Here is a 5,162-nt window from a genome sequence, read left to right as displayed (position 1 = left end):
GGGAGAGAGAGGGAGACGGAGAGAGAAAGGAGGAGACCGTAATGACACAGTTTGGATGATCAGGGATGGAGAGTGGGGGAGAAGGTAGATCGGGTGGTGGAAAGCATCTTGGACAGCAGCCCGATTCTAAGGGTTGAGCCATGCTGATGGGGAGCCCTTGAGCCAAAGTCATTACTGGAGGAGTATCATGGCTTTCCAGGGTGGTCTTGCCTTGGTGTCCCCGTCATGCACAGTCGAGGGGCTGAGAGCACCCCCAGGAAATGGGGGCCCATCTTGAGCAAGGTGGTGTAGCCTCAGGAGCAGTAGTTGAGGCTCTGGGTCAAGCATGCCCCCGACAGCAGGAGGGCTGAGAAAGGTGTGTTCATAGCTGCCACAGAAACCAGACTTGGGAGTCCCCAAATCCTCCCCCAGCTTGTCACAGCGAGTTCCCGCAGCCTTCTGTGCCCTCGGCGAGTTAAGTCAACTGGCTAGGGGAACTTTGGGGAGGGTATATGGCCAACGTCAAGAGACACACACTTTCCAGACAAGTTTTTAGATTGTGCAAAGTGGAAAATACTATGGGAACCAAATCAATGAGGGCCCATTTGGACCAGACACGGCTGATTTCAGGAAAGGGAAGTTAAAACCCGTCTTATACCAGTACGACAAATCCAAAAATACACCAAGGAGACAGCTGAGAGAGCCCTTTCTGTTCAGGGGAGATGAACTCTGGGGAGGGAACCAACTCCATGGAAGAGAGACCACTGGAGGGCCTGGGTCCCACCCAGTCACAAGGGTCTGAGATTTCCAGTGAAACATCCCCATCCTGTGTGGGAAGGGACTTTGCTCACTCATCTGGCCCAACTCTCTTATTACAAAGACAGAGAAATGGGAAGCTTAATGGGGGCAACAGCTGCACGAAGTCCTCTAAGAGTTACAAGCTGCTGAGCTGAGTCTTGAGCCAGGATTCCCGACTCCCAGAGCAGGGCCGAGTGCCCCGCAGCCAAGCCTTGCCAACATGGACCAAGGGTCTGCAACGGCAGGTGGGAGGGAGGTAGAGTGGGGACAGACACCCAGAGAGGGAGACGGGTGGGCTCAGAAAGGGGAGGGATGATATCCAGAAAAGGACGTGGAGAGTCAGCAAGGAGGCTGCGGTTCAGAGAGAGGCAGGAGAGTATAAGAAGCGGGTGGATAGTCCGAAGGGGATGTGGCTGAGAAGGCAGGAGCCCTGACGGAGGAATGGGACCAGGACGGGCATGTCCAAGGGCTGAGTGCAGGCTCTGGGGACTCACTGGGGTCCCAGACATGTTGGCAGCTCTTGGAGGTGGCAGGATTCTCTCCCCGCCACTGCACTCTCTCATGGTTCCCTGCCTTACACTTCTGTACTCTCGCCACCCGGAGCAGGAGGGACTGTCACTCTTGGGCATTAGTCAGCTCCTGGTGGTTAAAAAAAGCAGCTTTGGGAACGCTCATGAAGAATGCATCTCCCAGCTTTGGGACCCAAGGGGCTGGGCACCCAGCAGCTGGGCTCTAGCACGGGGAAGAGGTGGGGGAAAGGGGTGCACAGGAGGTGGTGCCTGGAAAGGGCAGAAACCCTCACTCCCCTGAGACTAGCCTTCCTCCCACCCGGAACCTTTGAAATGATACTAAAAAGGACAAAGATGAGTAGACTCATTTGTGAAATCTTTATTCTTGCAGGGGCCCAGGTTGGTGGGGAGCACTCCAGTCCCCACCCTGCCCAAGGGCTGTTCACGTCCAGATGCCCCATCTTCTGGGCCATGTGGAGGGCATGGCGAGTGTGGGCCTGGTTGGAAGAGTGGCCTGTGTGTAGTTGCAAGCTTCAAAGGGCCTCAGAGGTTCCCCACTCGACCCCACCTCCCACTGAGCAGATAGGAGAGCTAGGGTGTTGGAGGAGGTAACAGTCCAAGATCACCCTGCAGGTGGCTTGGGGCTCCTGTGTCCTGGCCAGCGGTCATTTCTGCAAGCCCTCTGGTGTTTGAAGAGTCTGTCCCCACCTCCCCAACCCATCCCACCCCCGCACCCCCAAAGAGATGGACACCTACCATTTGCTGGTGCTGACTTCACCAGGCTGGCTCGGAGGCAGGCATCGCTGTGGATCTCATCTATGACAGGAGGGAGTTGAAATGAGGTACCAGGGGCCACAGAGCTGGAAACTGGTTGGACCAGGACCTGAATCTAGGCAGGCGAGCAGGCAGGCTCCAGGGCCCCTACAGCGACCCAGCAGGCAGCTTGCCTCCAGGGAAGCAGGCACAGACAAGACTCAGGTCATAATAATGGTTGTGTATTGGAAGCTACATTCTTTGACACTTACCGTGGAGGGTGCTGTGCTAAGTGTTCCATGAAAATGCAACATCCACTGACTTGCTTGCAGATCCAATAAACACTGAGTGGCTGCTAGGGGTCAGACACCGGGCATACAGCCGTCCAAAAGAGTCAGGATGCCTGCCTTCCTACAGCTTCCATCCTAACCCTCACATGAATAGGTGTTTTTATCTCCATGTTTAGATGAGGCACAGAGACGGGGTGTCACTTGCCTATGATCACATAGCAAGGAGCAGCAAAGCCCACTTTTTTTTTTTTTTAAAGATTTTATTTATTTACTTGACAGAGAGAGATCACAAGCAGGCAGAGAGGAGGAAGCAGGCTCCCTGCTGAGCAGAGAGCTCGATGTGGGGCTTGATCCCAGGACCCTGGGATCATGACCTGAGCTGAAGGCAGAGGCTTTAACCCACTGAGCCACCCAGGCACCCCAGCAAAGCCCACTTTTAAGGCTGAGGACTTGCCCTCTGCTCTCCAGGACCCCTGTCCGGCAGCATCCCCAAAAGGGCCTGAACCAAAGATGTCTCACTGGCATTTGTCTGGAGCTCAGACCCTTTCCGAGTCCCCCCACCCCACCGCCTGCCTTGGCCTTGGTCCCCAGCTGGCAAATGGACTGACGGCTCAGCCCTCCGCAAGCTGTTTGGAGGATTCCTTCCTTCCTCTCCCCTCCCCTCTCTCCCAACACTAATTATGATGCCTCATGACATTGCATAGACATCAGAGTTTGTGAAATCCCCTTTCCCTTTTCTGGAGGCTATTTTTACTCTATTGTACCAAGCAGAAAACCCAGGGGGCTCAGAGAGATGAAATGATCCACCCAACTCAGTGACCCAATCAGAGTTGGAGCCCAGACAAGTGCTTTAAAGTGATCCCAGTCAGGGTCCCGGCAGGAGCAGAAGGAACCATCCAGTTAGGTCTTTTGATTTGAGTTTAATAAAGGGATTATTTATAAGGGATTATGTCTAAGGGAAGCCGCTGTCATCGGGAGACAGAGCGAGTCCCCCGACAGCATCGGTGGCCTTCAGTTGGCCAGCGTGAGATGGCCTTGCAGGGAGGGAGTCGGGGAATAAACACCCTGACCTTACCTTCTGTCCTCGCCTGTCCTGACAGTGCTCTCCAAGGGCCAGATCCAGCTGGACGCCCGAGAGGAATGAAGTCACCTTTCCAGGCAAAGTCACCGACAAGGTCCCTAAAGGCCAATATCCCAGGACAGAGAGCTGGGAGAAGGGTGGGAAGAGGATCCAAGAGGAAAAATCACAAGATCTTCAGACAAAGTCAGATGCATTCCACACACATAGGCAGGTTCCATTACCTAGACAGGCAAGGTCACGAAGGGGCCTGCCATAGTCAGTGTGGCCAGGTCATGGTGCGAAAACACACAAACCCCCAATCCTCAAGGTTTCGAATGGGGTGAAAAATTTAAGGCCCGCCAGCTGGCCACTTCACTTTATAAATACAGTTTCATCAGAACACAGCCACAAGCATGCCTTCTCTCACACATTGTCTACAGCAGAGTCAGGGGCCTGTGACGAGCCTAAAGTCTTCATTCTCTGCCTGAGAAAGTTGCCAACAAGTGGCTTAAGAACAGAAAGGTGGGTTTCTCACTCCTGTGACATGTCCACCTCTAGCTGGCAGGGCCTCTGTTCTGTATCGGCCTCGGTCAGACACCCAGGGTGGCCAGCTCTCCCTAAAAGAGCCCACTAGCCTCCCCCACAGGGCAGGGATGGCAACCGCTCAGCCCTCTCCAGGCGTCCACTGGCGAGAGGCCTGCCTCACTTGTGCGCCCCGGTCTTTGACTCAACCACGCCCCACAGCCATGCCTGACTTCAGGGGCAGGAAACACCTTCCTTCCAGGTGCCCTACACAACGAGAACCAGAAACGGCCAGTGGGCGGCCCTTCTGGGAACTGCCTCCCATGAACTCGGCCAACGGTGTTGACATGAGGGGAGGCGGACGCCATGTTTTGCCGCAAACCTCACCAGACTTCCTAGTGAGCACAGGGCTCAGCTAAGCCGGGCCGGCTTAAGCCTCAGGGGTGCAGAAACTGGAGAAAACAGACATGGCACACCCCAGCCTTGCTCTCCGACCTCATCGTGGCTCCTGTGGCGTCAACAAGTGTGAGACCAGAGGATCCCTGGGTCCTTTCATCAGGACACAGCCTCGAATGGGTGTATGTGATGAGACTGGGGCTGGTGAAGGGGGGTCTTGGACACAGACTCCCAGGAGCTCCTTTCTTTCCTCATCAGGGACCTGAAGCTAGCCGAGAGCCCAAGAGGTCTTGGCTCATTTGCTGGTTTTGTGACCGGATGCCTTCCAGCCATGCGGTCTCAGCAGGAGACTTCCCTCCTCTGAGCCTCCGTTTTCTTGGCTTTAACCACCTAGTGGTTCTCAAGATGAGGTCCCAGGATCAGCAGCCTCAGCACCCCAGGCAACTGATGGGCAATGCACATTCTCAGCCGTACCCACATCTGCTAAACAGAAACCCCGGCCGGCCGGGGGTGCTTAAACCCTGTACTCCAGGTTTTTGTTTTTGTTTTTTTAGATTTTATTTTTATTTATTTGACAGAGAGAGATCACAAGTAGGCAGAGAGGCAGGCAGAGAGAGAAAGAGAGAGGGAAGCAGGCTCCCTGCTGAGCAGAGAGCCCAATGCGGGACTCGATCCCAGGACCCTGAGATCATGACGTGAGCCGAAGGCAGCGGCTTAACCCACTGAGCCACCCAGGCGCCCCTGTACTCCGGGTTTTAACAAGTCTCTCAGGTGACTGACATTCGCTCAAGGGTGACAAGCGCTGGCCCAAAATGAGGTTTCACCAGCAGGTTCCCCGCCTCCCTGATGGCAGCT

The 5,162-nt window shown here is 55.0% G+C and overlaps 1 long non-coding RNA gene across 2 annotated transcripts; it reads right to left on the bottom strand.

Moving 5' to 3' along the window:
- Positions 1-1,720: 1,720 nt before the first annotated feature.
- LOC309871137 lies at positions 1,721-2,401 on the bottom strand. Of its 2 annotated transcripts, none has more exons than XR_014315054.1 (3): positions 2,312-2,401; positions 2,043-2,169; positions 1,721-1,783 (listed from the first exon to the last, which is right to left on the bottom strand). It is a non-coding gene; the product is annotated as an uncharacterized lncRNA (long non-coding RNA). The 2 variants fall into 2 exon arrangements; XR_014315055.1 differs by having other exon boundaries at positions 2,043-2,102.
- Between the last annotated feature and the right edge of the window lie 2,761 nt (positions 2,402-5,162).

This window comes from Mustela nivalis, assembly GCF_964662115.1.
Source record: "Mustela nivalis genome assembly, chromosome: 8".
Taxonomy (NCBI): Eukaryota; Metazoa; Chordata; class Mammalia; order Carnivora; family Mustelidae; genus Mustela; species Mustela nivalis.
The sequence above is the reverse complement of the archived record's forward strand: the minus strand, read 5'-3'. Positions and strand labels throughout refer to the sequence as shown.